Genomic DNA, 14031 nt, shown 5'->3' on the forward strand with positions numbered 1-14031 from the left:
CGATACGGTTGCTTCACATTTTTCTATCTTCTCCTGACATTGCTTTAATGACGTAAGGGTACTTTCAATCTGAGATAGCCTTAGCTGGACATCTTTAAGACCCGTCTCAAGAGCTGTATGAGATGTCTCAAGTTCATTGACGGCCTTTAGTATTTGATCTATTTTGTCAGTACCCGAGTTCTCTTCTACGTCACCACTCAGTTGCAATAACAAAAATATCACGCGAACACACTGCAGGTAGCAAAACAACATGTACTGTGGGCTTGGCAGCACAACTAGTCCAACGTAACTAGTTTTAGTACAATTAACAAAGGACCGTTTATCACCAACCTGTATAACGAAGAGCACGTAGTTTAGCATGATGCTCCAAACGGTGCCACCAAGCCCAGTGAAGCGCGCGCGGGTCATGCTCGGCCTTTTATGCAGTCCCGCCGATGGGCCAGATGTCGCTGGTGTGCCAAAAGGATCCTCCGGGCGTGACGTGCGAAGCGTCGCATCATGATGGGGTTCGTTCTGCCGTGCTGATAGCGGTAGCAGCGTTGTCCCAAGTTCAACGTGTTCGATACTTGATGACATCGGCGTTGTGGCGGAATGACCACAGCAACCCAGCAGGGAAGCAGGTTCAGTCCCGTGAAAGCCTAGGCATACCTGTATAACGAAGAGCACGTAGTTTAGCTTGATGCTCCGAACGGTGCCACCAAGCCCATTTTTGAGATATCATACATACGTTGCGAACCCCTTTCCTGCTGAGGTTTTCTTTCATTTTGTTTTCAACCGTGAAAATATCGCGTGCGTGCGTGATGTTTTCTGCGCACTGACGTATGCAGGGTAGCTTATGGTAGCCCACGACTCTAAAGCACAGTAGCCGCTCAGGTGGTCTGTGTAGTTATAGTGCTCGACTGCTAGGCATATATGTGTATGTGTATTGATGTTCATTTAAGCCTACATATTTACGGAGAGAATCTTGGTGGTCGGTATAGGATGGCAGAAGCGTAAAATATGCTTACAAGGAAACGCATTATTGCGGATATTTACGATGTTTACATGCGATGGCAAAGGGTGACACACTGATAGGCCGTGACCAGTCTCTATCCACTTCGCGTCTTTTCTTCCAAGCAGAGACCTTCTACCGCTTTATGCCCCAATCCCACTACTGCCTTGTGGCACTATCCAAAAAGAGAACGAATACCGAACTCGGGAAATCAGGAGGTCCAAGCCAGTTGATGGCAGCCCAGAAGGTGATGACAATAAAGTGCAGCGAAGGGCAGGAAAGAAGACAAGGAAGGTGGAAGATTCCGCAGGGAAGATCAAAGATTGAAACCAACATAAAAAATGAGCCGAAAATTGTATCTTTAAGCCAACAGTTTGTAAGTACAGACCGAGCCGGAATATTTGTGTATTGTGCTATATGGTTGGTATAATATGTCGCCGAATTCCTCGCTCGTTTTTTTAGATGTGGTTGGCAAGGGTGGTGGCGCTCTCTACTTCACTTTTTTTCTTCTTCTTCTTCAATATTACCGTTTGGAAGTTGTCCTATTCATTTTTTTTTAATTCGGTAGCATGCAATACCTTGGTGCAGCGGGCAATCCATTCGCATTGAAGACGGTGTACATCATAGAAAGAAGATCTCGTTGAACATACTCGTGCCTAAAATAGAATGTCCATGAGTTCAGGAATGTCTAGAGTACCTCAGTGATATCGAATCGCTCTGAATACAACGAACCTGCAGCGGCTTCAAAATAAAGGGGCTTTTTTTTTTTCGTTTTCATTCCGCCGCGTTATGTCCTCTTTTTATGGTGTCATTCGAAGCACATTTTCAGAAACCGGGTCCATGAGCGGATTACGTTAGCTCTTTCTTTGGACCAGAAAATCTCTTTCATCGTAATGGAACTTATCCTTTTATTGTTTTAGTTGATGGCACGCTATATTATTTGCTCTCGAAGTGAGCTTAGGAAGTTTGCCGGTGTAGAGTGGCAGCAGCAAGCTCAGGACCGAGGTGCCTGGCGGAACATGAAAGAGGCCTTTGTCCTGCAGTGGGCGTAGTCAGGCGAATGACGGTGATGAACATGATGAATATTTATTGTTGAAAAGAGTAGGAGTAAGGGAAGATGGAAGCTTGTAGAGAAGTTTCAAAACAAGAGGAACGGACGGAAGATACTGGAGCCCACGTGTCGTCAAGCGGACTCCTTGAAACACCTCCAGTTTCCGCATTTCCCACATCCATTCTAGCTTTTTCTTTATTTACCTCTTTATATATATATATATATATATATATATATATATATATATATATTCTTTTACATATATTGAACTGCAATCTAGTAGCTATGTGCCTTAAGAATTAAGATGCGACCATTATAGAATTCCACTTTTCCGAACCACCTCTGGAACGCAAGCACTCACATATTTAATTCCCAGTCTTCTCAACAAACAAACTCGGGTTATAGAAATCGTGCAGAAATCTTTGTTTCTGAAATCTTTCAAAAAATGTATCAAAGCTTACCTTCTATCCTGTCCTCAAGATTGATAAGTTCTGTATATAGGGGTCATATGTTTCTTTGGTTTCGTTATTTGTAGTGTAGTGAATCTTTTTTGTTACTGTACAAGTATGTACTTCATTTACCCTGTACAAAAACAATGTTACGCATGCATTATTAGTGTGTTATATTGTATTTCTTTTTATATTGTATGCTCTGAGTGGTGCTATCGGGTACTTGGGTCCCATCAGGCAGAGGACATCTGCCTTTTGCCCTTGTATCCAAGACATACATTTGTCTGAAATAAAGACAACTATATATATATATATATATATATATATATATATATATATATATATATATATATATATATATATATATATATATATATATATATATAAATATATATATATATATATATATATTGTAGGGAACTATGCGAACGACGACGAAGCAGCATGAAACGGCAAGCCACAGCGTTGCTGCACGCGCGCGACCCGAGCTTGCGTTTGTTTTGTATTTTCGGCCTGTCGGCGTTCCTCGCTCTTCTGGCGTTCCTCGGCCTTCCAGTTGGTCTGTACTTCAATAAACTGCGTGACAATATATATATATATATATATATATATATATATATATATATATATATATATATGTACATAATATATATATATATATATGTACATATGTACATAAGAAGAAAGAAAAGTGGGTGAAAAAATATCTTGCCGGGAGTAGGAACCGAACCTACGACCTTCGAATCACAATGCACGAATCGCCATCGCAAGTTCTCTACAAGTTTTCATCTTTCCTTGCTCCTACTCTTTTCAACAATAAATCTTCATTATTTTCATCAACATCATTCAAAGGTCGTAGGTTCGATTCCTGCTCACGGCAAGTTATTTTTTCACCCACTTTTCTTTCTTCCTATTTCCATTACATTGGTTTTAATTGGTGTGTGTGTGTGTGTGTGTGTGTGTGTGTGTGTGTGTGTGTGTGTGTGTGTGTGTGTGTGTGTGTGTGTGTGTGTGTGTGTGTGTGTGTGTGTGTGTGTGTGTGTGTTTGTGTGTGTGTGTGTGTGTAGAGAGAGGGAGAGGGAGGGAGTCTGTTCATTTATGTCCATCTGTATGCTCGCGTGCGTTGCGTGTGAGTGTCGTATCCGTCAGCAATTTCCAACTTGAGAACAATTTAGCGAGTAAGCTCATACAACACTACGATCAAAGTGATGAGCATTCAATTTACGATAGGAGTGCAACGAACGAAATTGAGGCTATTGATTTAGAAGTAGTCTCAATATCCCACCTGCGTAACGTGATTCGGGATACACCAGAGCGCAGCAACTTATCGCTTTGAACCACTGAACCATGTTATTCCCACAGCGTCCCGCATCCTGGGAGCACAGAGATGTGCAACAGGAGCTGCAAGTGTGATGAAAGCGCTGATATAAGTATTTCACTTTACTTTGAAGTGCCGTCTAAACAAAGAAAGTGAAATTCGTGCAACTTTTGGTGCGTGCTCTACGAACGGCAAGATATGCATTGCCTGTCCCGCTCTTGGTACATCATACCCCTATTTCAATTATCCCAGGAATGGCACATAGGGACTCGCTCGCTGGATTCCGTGCCGACCGGTTGTGCCCTCGCGATCCCCGACAACAGCGCAGCTCTGGCCGACTGGATTCGCCCTACGCCATCTCCTGCCGCCGGTCTCCTACGACGACGACAGCGTAGCTCTGGCCGACTGGATTCGCCCTACGCCATCTCCTCGCGCCGACATGAGCTCTCACCATTGGTGCCCCGTCCTCGGACTTCTGCAACAGTGTCCTTCTTTCCTGTCTTTTTCTTACTTCGGTTGCTGCGTGTCCCTGCGCCTCACTCTCTCCTTCATCCCTCTCCCTATCTCTCTAATTTTAATACTATCCTTTTATTCCCTTCTCTACCCCCTCCCCCCTCGTGAGCTACTGTTGAGGTGTCCTCCCACTAAGAGACAGTTACGGGGCTCACTTTTTTTTTCTTTTCATTTTAAAATCACTTCCCCTCGGAATGGCACATATCCAGAGGCTTCGTACAACACTCTAATAGGGAAAAAAATGAGCCACGTCACTTTTTTCGAAAGTTCTGGCTGGAGTTCTGGATTCTCCTTAAAGAGGCGCGTCTACTCTCTTTTGTGAACTGATTGCTTAGAGCAAAAACTTGAGACAGGACAAGAGATAAGAAGATGAGCGCTAACTTTCAACAAGTTTTATTTTGAAGAGCGCAGGTCTTATTTTTCATTGGGCACACTCTCTAGACAGACAGACAGACAGACAGACAGACAGACAGACAGACAGACAGACAGACAGACAGACAGACAGACAGACAGACAGACAGACAGACAGATAGACAGATAGATAGATAGATAGATAGATAGATAGATAGATAGATAGATAGACAGACAGACAGACAGACAGACAGACAGACAGACAGACAGACAGACAGACAGACAGACAGATAGATAGATAGATAGATAGATAGACAGATAGACAGATAGACAGATAGATAGATAGATAGATAGATAGATAGATAGATAGATAGATAGATAGATAGATAGATAGATAGATAGATAGATAGATAGATAGATAGATAGATAGATAGACAGACAGACAGACAGACAGACAGACAGACAGACAGACAGACAGACAGACAGACAGACAGACAGACAGACAGACAGACAGACAGACAGACAGATAGATAGATAGATAGATAGATAGATAGATAGATAGATAGATAGATAGATAGATAGATAGATAGATAGATAGATAGATAGATAGATAGATAGATAGATAGATAGATAGATAGATAGATAGATAGATAGATAGATAGATAGATAGATAGATAGATAGATAGATAGATAGATAGATAGATAGATAGATAGATAGATAGATAGATAGATAGATAGATAGATAGATAGATAGATAGATAGATAGATAGATAGATAGATAGATAGATACGCACGCTCAAAGTCGTCAAAGTTTGCTAAGAAATGCTTCGCGTTTAAAAAGATATAAAGCAAGAAGAACGTCCACAAACTACTCCCGAATTAGGTATACGCTGACCATTTGGTGGAGACCACCTGTGCACGTTTATTTGATTGTCGAGCGCAGTGACTTCACGAACTCCCGACATTTCTCGCTGTCTCTTCCGGCTCGCCTGGTACGGCGCCAATGTCTCCCGTCTGAACTCAATAACGGAGACCAAAGTGTGGGACCAAAACCAAGTGTATGCTAGTAACTATGAATCAGAAGTTGGAGGTTTAGGTCGGGGTTATGCGTGTAAGTGAACGAGACCTCCTTATAGACTGATGTCTAGACTTCGGTGACCAGACGAGACCTTATGTGTTGGGTAGGACGCAACCAATGATGAAATTTTGATAAATACAATGCATTAGCACTTTGTGTGTTCATGCACGTCTGCGCAGTTCTGTTCAGAACGCCTGCCTAAGTGAGGCTCCGCTGTCAATAAAGCAGTTGGTAGTTTGCGCTTTATGCGGTCGTGTGTCTTCTTTGTGATGTACCTTTCAAGTTTTGCGTAAGTATTCTCGTGCATAGAATGAACCACCAAGCCCATGAAGGCGTCCTTATCAACTTCTGAGAGCCTTCCACGGGCGCAGACAGACGGCAAATAAATCTGTCACCTGTCAGTCTGTCGTTATTTATTCATGTTAGTTTATGAGGGAATAATCAATCTGTTTTATGGGTGAAGCAACTTGAAGGTGAGCCTTGTCTGGTGCCCGTTGGCGCGGCTACATTAAATGGGGCGACGGTCGGCTAACTTCCGGCATAGTCTAAACATATTGTCGCGGGTTATAAATGACAGGGGGTTTATTTAAAAACACGGACAGTAGGACTTGTAGAGACGCTCACAGAGAAGGCCGCTAAGATTGTCGTCTTCTTCACTCTGCTGCGCTGCGCCTCTCGAGCAAATCCGCGTTCTTCGTTGTCGTCGCTAAATGCAGCTATGCACGCGGCATTACCCTCCCGCCAGAGTGAGCGTCGTCTTGACGCTCAACAGGTAGACATGCGGCCATCGAGTGTTTACATCACTGAGAGTGATAAAGTTTCATGCGGACCACGTGCACTGTCTCAGGCAGATGCTGGCGACGTTTTGAACAAGAGGAGGCGTCGGGCACGACTTCGTACGTCACGTCGCTAAGACGACGCAGAACCTTGTAGGGTCCGAAGTATCGGCGTAGGAGTTTCTCTGAGAGGCCTCGTCGTCGTACAGGAAACCAAACCCAGACTCTATCTCCTGGTTGATAAATGACGAATCGATGGCGAAGGTTGTACCTTTGGGCGTCAAGTTGCTGCTGGTTCATTATTCTGACGCGGGCAAGCTGCCTTGCTTCTTCGGCGTGCTCAGTGAAGTCTGCGGCGTCTGTCTCTGAATCATTGCAATCGTAAGGCAGCATGGCGTCAAGCATTGTCGTAACTTCTCTGCCATGAATTGGTGCGAACGGTGTCATTTTTGTTGTTTCCCGGCGCGCCGTATTATACGCGAATGTGATGTACGGCAATATTCGGTCCCAATTCTTGTGTTCTACGTCGACGTACATGCAAAGCATGTCAGCGATTGTCTGGTTAAGTCTTTCTGTAAGCCCATTAGTTTGTGGGTGGTAAGCTGTCGTCTTATTATGCGCTGTGCCACTGAGCGTAAGCACAATGCGCAAAAGCTCGGCTGTAAACGCGGTACCTTTGTCTGTTATGACGACAGCTGGAGCACCATGTCTCAGAACAATGTTCTCAATGAAGAACTGAGCCGCTTCAGCTGCAGTGCCACTCGCGATTGCCTTGGTCTCCGCGTATCGGGTGAGGTAGTCCGTCGCCACTATAACCCATTTGTTGCCGCTGTCCGATGTTGGGAATGGGCCCAGCAGATCTATTCCGATTTGAGAAAACGGGGTTTCTGGCACGGGCACAGGATGTAATAGCCCAGCGGGTTTGACAGGTGGTACCTTGCGCCGCTGACAGTCAATGCATGTTCGGACGTAATGTTTAACCTCTGCTGCGATTCTTGGCCAGTAATATTTTTCTTTGATGCGTGTCAGTGTTCTTGTGAAACCGAGGTTGCCCGCAGTGGCTTCGTCATGGCAGGCTTGTAAAATTTCGCTGCGGAGAGCTCCAGGAACTACCAGCAGATAGCTTCTACCTGTTGATGAAAAGTTCTTTTTGTACAGAATTCCGTCCCGTAAACAGAATGATGATAAGTTCTTCGAAAACACTCTTGGTGCATTGGCGGCTCGTCCGTTCAAGAATTCTATAAGCGAGTTGAGCTCCCGATCATCTTGTTGTTGCCGAGAAATGATAGCTGCATCAACAACTCCTAAAAAACCTGGGAAATCATCATCCTCTATAGCCGGTGATTCAATCGGTGACCTTGACAAACAGTCGGCGTTTAAATGTTGCCTTCCGGACTTGTAAACTACGGCCATGTCGTACTCTTGGAGCCGTAAGCTCCATCGTGCTAAACGTCCAGATGGTTCTTTCATGTTGGTCAACCAACAAAGAGAGTGATGGTCGCTTACGACTTGGAAGCGCTGCGCTGCGCCTCTCGAGCAAATCCGCGTTCTTCGTTGTCGTCGCTAAATGCAGCTATGAACGCGGCAATATGTTACATTTACGATCACTATACCAGTTGGGCATGTTGGTGTAAGTTCATGATGAAACAAGCGCCTATACCAGTTGGGCATGTTGGTGTAAGTTCATGATGAAACAAGCGCCAATATGTACGAACACTCAAGAAGGATATAAGACGAGCGCTTACTAGCAAATAAAAATATCTATTTCGAAAAGAACACTATTATATTGAAATTAGTATACGATATAGATATATTTTTGCTGGGTATATTTTATTTTCTACTGTGTAGTTATTTGTAATATCATTGTTGTTTTACGAACCATGTCTTTATCAAAGTTTGTTTTCTTGTTTTCTGTCTGTTTTATCACTGTCAATTTCATATGTATTTGTGTCAATCCACCCGATATGACCCTTAGTTTGGGCTAGCTATATTTTAAATAAAAAGAAATAAATATAAGTAGAACACGCATGTACGTCACCACAAACCAACCCTATTATCAATAACAAAGTGGCGTCATCCTGTGACGTCACGCTTTGTAACGTCATATTTATATTTTAAAGTAGCTGACTAGACTGTTCACGCTGAAGATGAAGATCGCAAAAGGGCACGGCGCCCAAAAGCAGACACACAACGCGTTCTTCGAGCCTGCTTAATGGTGCCTCGCTTCTTTTGCGCGTTTATACTGAGACAAAAATGTCAAGATGACGTCGCAACTTTACACGATGCGTGAAGTCTTGATTATCGTCACCACGCGGGGAGGATCTTCTGCATGACTCGTGTCGACATCTACGCAACGGGGAGCCGACGGTCAATTTTCACACTTTTATGAAGGCTTTCGCTTTAATCACCTATTTCCATTCGTCTTTTTTCTACTGGCGTGAGTGGAAACGCTTACTCAGAAACTTTTTCTTTTGCTTTTCCCCCTCGTGGTTACTTCCGCTTAAACTTTCCTTTTGCGCAAGCATGAAAGGTGGTCTAACGAGCAATTCCTGCACATTTCTATCTCCTATACGCCATAAACAGAGATGATTGCCTTTTCAATACAGCCGTAAATTCGAAACACGCCACTCATCAGCAGGAGCATGTGCGATGATGGGGCTGGAACGTGAAAGCATCGAAAAAAAACAGTGTCTCACAAGCATACCTTGCCACATCCCGGACCCATTATTAGAACCTCTTTTTTATATATTTCACGCTAAGCTGTCACCAGTCGGCTCATAGCGTCCAGTTGCTTCGACAGCGCACCAGCAACCCACAATGCATCGTGTGGTTATGACAGCGCTTCAGAACTTTTGACTAGACTACTTTCGTCGAGTGGAGCCCCTTAGTGTATTTTAATCAGCCCTTCTATAGAGAATTTTAATAATAAAAAAAAACTCATGGGGACTCTTGTAGACTCACGTAAGAAGACTCAAAGGAAGACACGCTCTTTTTTTTTTATTCACAGTCAACGTATAGGGAGCAGAGAACTACCAAGTGTCGTTTTTTTTTTTCTCTATGCATTGTGGCAGAGACTCTGGTGCACCTCCTGCAAAGTAACCCTCCCAAGGTTACAAGCAGCAGCAAAAGATGCACACTCAAGCCTACTAAGTGAAGCGTAAGAAGCTGCGATCTCCGAGCCGGACCTAGTCGACCAGCGTCGACTCATCGCTCAAGCCCGGCGGGTGGTCTAGATCAGAGATTTGCTGAAATAAGGGACCCTCCCATCTCCCCTCACAAGCTTTACATAATAGATGTTCTCTCTCTCTCTCTCTCTCTCTCTCTTTCTCTCTGTCTTGGTCGACTAATTGATTAAAAACTTTATTTAACTATAACAATGTTATAGAAGCTAAGCCCATAACTGGGCTTAGCTTCTCGCGCATGTACGGCAAAACGAACTCTTTTAACGCATCCGCTTTGCCTCGTGCCACCACGTTGTGGAATGATCTTCCCGATAACTTGGTATCTGACACTAACCCTGCTTCCTTCCGCAACAAATTGGTCTTACATTTTGGTTGATAATTTTATGTTCACAGCTTCGTTCTTGTATGTATATGACATTCATAATGCTGTGCAAAAAGTTTTCTTCTGATGGGCTTATTGCCCTCTTATTTTTTGTGCTTTATTTTTGTTTGCTAAGGACGAACTGTTCACACTTCCTGCAAGCGCTTTCATGATTTTCCCAGTGTATTATACCACAATCTGTGCCAATTTAACTTACACGTATTGTACACTTCCTAACTGCTGCGTGCCATGAACTGCATCTTTCTCGTTTTTTGGTAACGATGTATGATGTCAATTTATACTTACTTATTTCTTGTTTATTTGTTACTCATCTCCCAAGCTTACGTTTTGGCACCTTTCGCCCTTTTACTTGTTGTACATGTCTTTGTTAGCCCCCCTTACTCAATGCCCTAACCAAGGGCCTGTAAGGTACCTGTAAATAAATAAATAAATAAATAAATGTGTTCGCACTTGTATTCAGCAACGTTATATGAAAAAAAGAACGAAAACATAAAAGACAGGTGTTTGCTAATTGGTGAGCTTATTATTGCTGGGCAGTTAATGGCCATCGTGCGCAAGGCTTATACTCAGCTTGGCTATGATGAGTAGATTTTCGAGTATCCAGTGGGTAGTCCATTCCATGTCTAGCCGTAGGTGAGCCAGGGTACGCTGAGCTTTTTTCGTGAGAGCCACTCGGCTTGATTCGTGCACTCGGTATCGCCAGAGGATATGCTGGGTCGTTGCTGGCACTTGGCAGTAGTCGTAGCCAGAGTATTTACTCTGTCGGGTATCTTGTGAAGCACCAGGAATATTCTGAAGCTTCGGGTTTACAATCTTCGGACTGTAACCTCGAAGAGGCGGGTGGATCTTGATGGCGAGGCACCGTGTTTTGCAGCTCATTCTAATTTAGCCTTTAGTTTTCGCCAGCGCTCAACTTTCGCTCGGTAGTTGCCTTCACGGGTCTCACCGTGGGTCATCGTTGATGTCATCAGTTCTTTGATTTTGTTCGCTCTCAAAAGGAGAGAGCTAAAACTGCATCAGCAATTTTTTTTGCCATGCCATCACGAGTGTTTTCGATTTGGGACGTCATCATTGGTGATGTTCTGCATCACACATCTCTGACGCAGTGTGATGGTCACCACCGACGGTCCAAATTTCCGTTTGATGAGACACTCGCGGTAATAATTGTGTGTGCATGTGTGTTTGTGTGTGTTTGTATGATTGTGTTTGTGTGTGTTTGTATGATTGTGTTTGTGTGTGTGCGTGCATGTGTGCGTGCGTGCGTGTGTTTGTATATGTGTGTGCATGTGTGCGTGTATGTGTGTATTTCTTGCGGCATATAAACCTGCCCTGAAGGCATAATATTTTGTGTGTTTCTGCATTATATGAGTGCATTTGGGGAGGTGTTGCGCATGAAATGAAGCAGTGTCTTGCGGAATCTTATCACGTATGCAACGGTCATAATATAACGTACACCACGGGTTATGCGCTGGTTCAACGTAACTAAACGACGACATGATTCTGAGAAACGCCGTAGTGGGGAGCTCTGAAAATATCGAACAGCTGAGGTTCTTTAACGTACAGCTCAATGTAAGCACAAGGCCATCAAGCAGTTTTGTTTCCGTCGAAAAAGTGGCTGCCGTGACGGGGATTCGGTCCCGCGACCTTCAGGGTCAGCATTCTAGCACCATAACTGGAGCAACGTGGCAGGTCTATAGAATATTTTACATAATACGCATGGGTTCTACCATTTAGGGCTGTTGAGCACTTGTTTTCTTACTTCTGTGTATCGCCATGCGAATCTTGTAAGAACAGGAAACGTCGAGTGCACCCGTCCAGCTGTTTGTATGTTTATACGTCCACCGAGACACTGTTCATTTAGTTGCTAAAGGGCCCCTAAACCACGCGCGAAAATGCAGAGAACAAGTGCGTTATTCTCGCCCCGCCGCGGTAGTCTAGTGGCTAAGGTACTCGGCTGCTGACCCGCAGGTCGCGGGCTCAAATCCCGGCTGTGGCGGGTGCATTTCCGATGGAGGCGGCAATGTCGTAAACCCGTGTGCTCAGATTTGGGCGCACGTTAAAGAACCCCAGGTGGTCCAAGTCTCCGGAGCCCTCCACTACGGCGTCTCTCATAATCATAGGGTGATTTTGGGACGTTAAATCCCACATATCAATCAATTAAGGGCGTTATTCCGTCCGGGCGTTACCAGTTTTTGCTGCACAATTCGTGACGCCAGCTCCTCGTTCCCGTGACGTCAGAATGAAACAATCTTTAGCCCGTGTACTCTGATTTGGGTGCATGCTAAAAGAACCCAAGGTGATCAATATTTCCGAAGCCCTCCACTACGACGTCTCTCAATCATATGGTGGTTTGGGGACGTGCGATCCCAGATATTATTAGTTTGGGGTTCATTGGTGAAGAGCGACTAAAGCTTATTTCAGGCAATGAAGGCATTGTTATAATATTTAAAGACAAAATATTAGTACAAGCGCGGCTGTAGACTGATAGCAACGTGGTACACCGTGGAAGACGGACGAAATGTGACATTCTGCGCATTTTCGTGTGCGCGTGTGCGTGTGGGATACATCACCAATGATGTCCCGTATGCATGACCACGGAGAAATTCTACTCACAACATATTTGTAAAAGAAATGTCGCAGAGGTATGTGCGTCCGTGTATGTGTTTGTGTGAGAGTGAGAGAGAGAGTGCTCTCTTCTTACTTCCTTTACTTTTACAACTTACCTCCTCCCCCTTCCTGTTCGCCTGTGCACGATAGCGTATACGAGTTATCTGAAACTGCCTAACAACCTTTCCTCGCTCTCTCTTCCGTTTTTTCTTCTCAGATTTTGCGGCAACAGTCACGTGGTATATTAGCCAATATTTCCACTCCTCATTCTAGTGACGTCAGAAAGCGGAGGCCACCTGAAGCATGGTCAAAGCTCAGATGAGCTTAGCTCACGGCGTCAATGCACGATGCGGTATAGAAAGGCCTGGCCACAAAGGAATCAGCCAAGCGGCTGTCGATCAAACACCTGTTAGCCGCTGAAAGCGTGGAGCATGGCTTCCGCGCCAACGATCCCCCGAGGCCGCTCGATCACGACTCGTATTGCCGGAACACTCACGATTTCTGCCGAGATTGGACAGCAGCTGCAACTAATTGTGTTCAGTGTTGCAGATGCCTCGGTCCTTTCGTGTCTCAACCGTCGAGGCTAGCAAACGTGCGAAAATTCATTGATTACCTTCATTTTATCCACGGAACTATTTGAACGGTGCTTGAATGATTTTCTACTGACTTTTAGCAAGCGTTGAAGATTGCCTGGAGGCGTACCTAGGCCGCTACGCCAGACGAGTATAAATTTATAAGATAGACGTGATTTTAGGGACGAAGCTCCTTAAAGCGGCACCCGTTTGTCTTTCATAGTAGTAATAGTAGCTGTAGTGTGTAACCAGTCTTACATTTTGACCTTAAAGGTGGTGCCAGTGGGAGATTTCTTCTGTGCGTTGTTGAACAATAAAAAATTCGCAACGTGCGCGTTAACTGTAAGCCGAATTCTCCTGTCTCTGATTCCCCCTTAGCAGCCATTGGCATGTACATTGAGCACTATCCGACAAGAAAGGGTTGCTACGTTATACTCGCTGGGCGTAACCTCCTTGGTTTTAGAAAGGTTTAGCGAGCGTTGAGCCGCGGGGCCATGAATACAGTGAACTAGTATATACCATGAACTCGAGGTGGTTAAGGGTGGGAAGTAGACACGAAGCTCAAGCTGTAAGAAAGTGTGCGTGTGCCTCCTCTCGTTCAGTCTTTGGAATGTCCGCTTGATGGCGGTGCTTCTATATGACGAATATATGATGAAAAGATGCGAGATGGTGGTACTTGGAATGTTGAATAGGTGGACGAACGGACACACAGACAGATGCATGGACGGACGCATGGATGGCTGCACAGACAGATGGACGCA

General features: G+C 44.5%; 1 protein-coding gene across 2 annotated transcripts in view; it reads right to left on the reverse strand.

Annotated features, from left to right (window-relative positions):
- Positions 1-14031, reverse strand: part of LOC119164857 (trissin receptor-like) — a 220866-nt gene that overhangs the window by 76294 nt on the left and 130541 nt on the right. Inside the window, exon 3 of one of the 2 annotated variants that reach the window (XM_075873138.1) lies at positions 331-648. The exons of the other annotated variant lie outside the window; for it this stretch is intronic. The gene's annotated coding sequence lies outside the window, so the exon portion shown is untranslated. The remainder of the gene's footprint in view (positions 1-330; positions 649-14031) is intronic. 2 annotated transcript variants of the gene reach the window in all.

This window comes from Rhipicephalus microplus, chromosome 9 (assembly GCF_043290135.1).
Source record: "Rhipicephalus microplus isolate Deutch F79 chromosome 9, USDA_Rmic, whole genome shotgun sequence".
Taxonomy (NCBI): domain Eukaryota; kingdom Metazoa; phylum Arthropoda; class Arachnida; order Ixodida; family Ixodidae; genus Rhipicephalus; species Rhipicephalus microplus.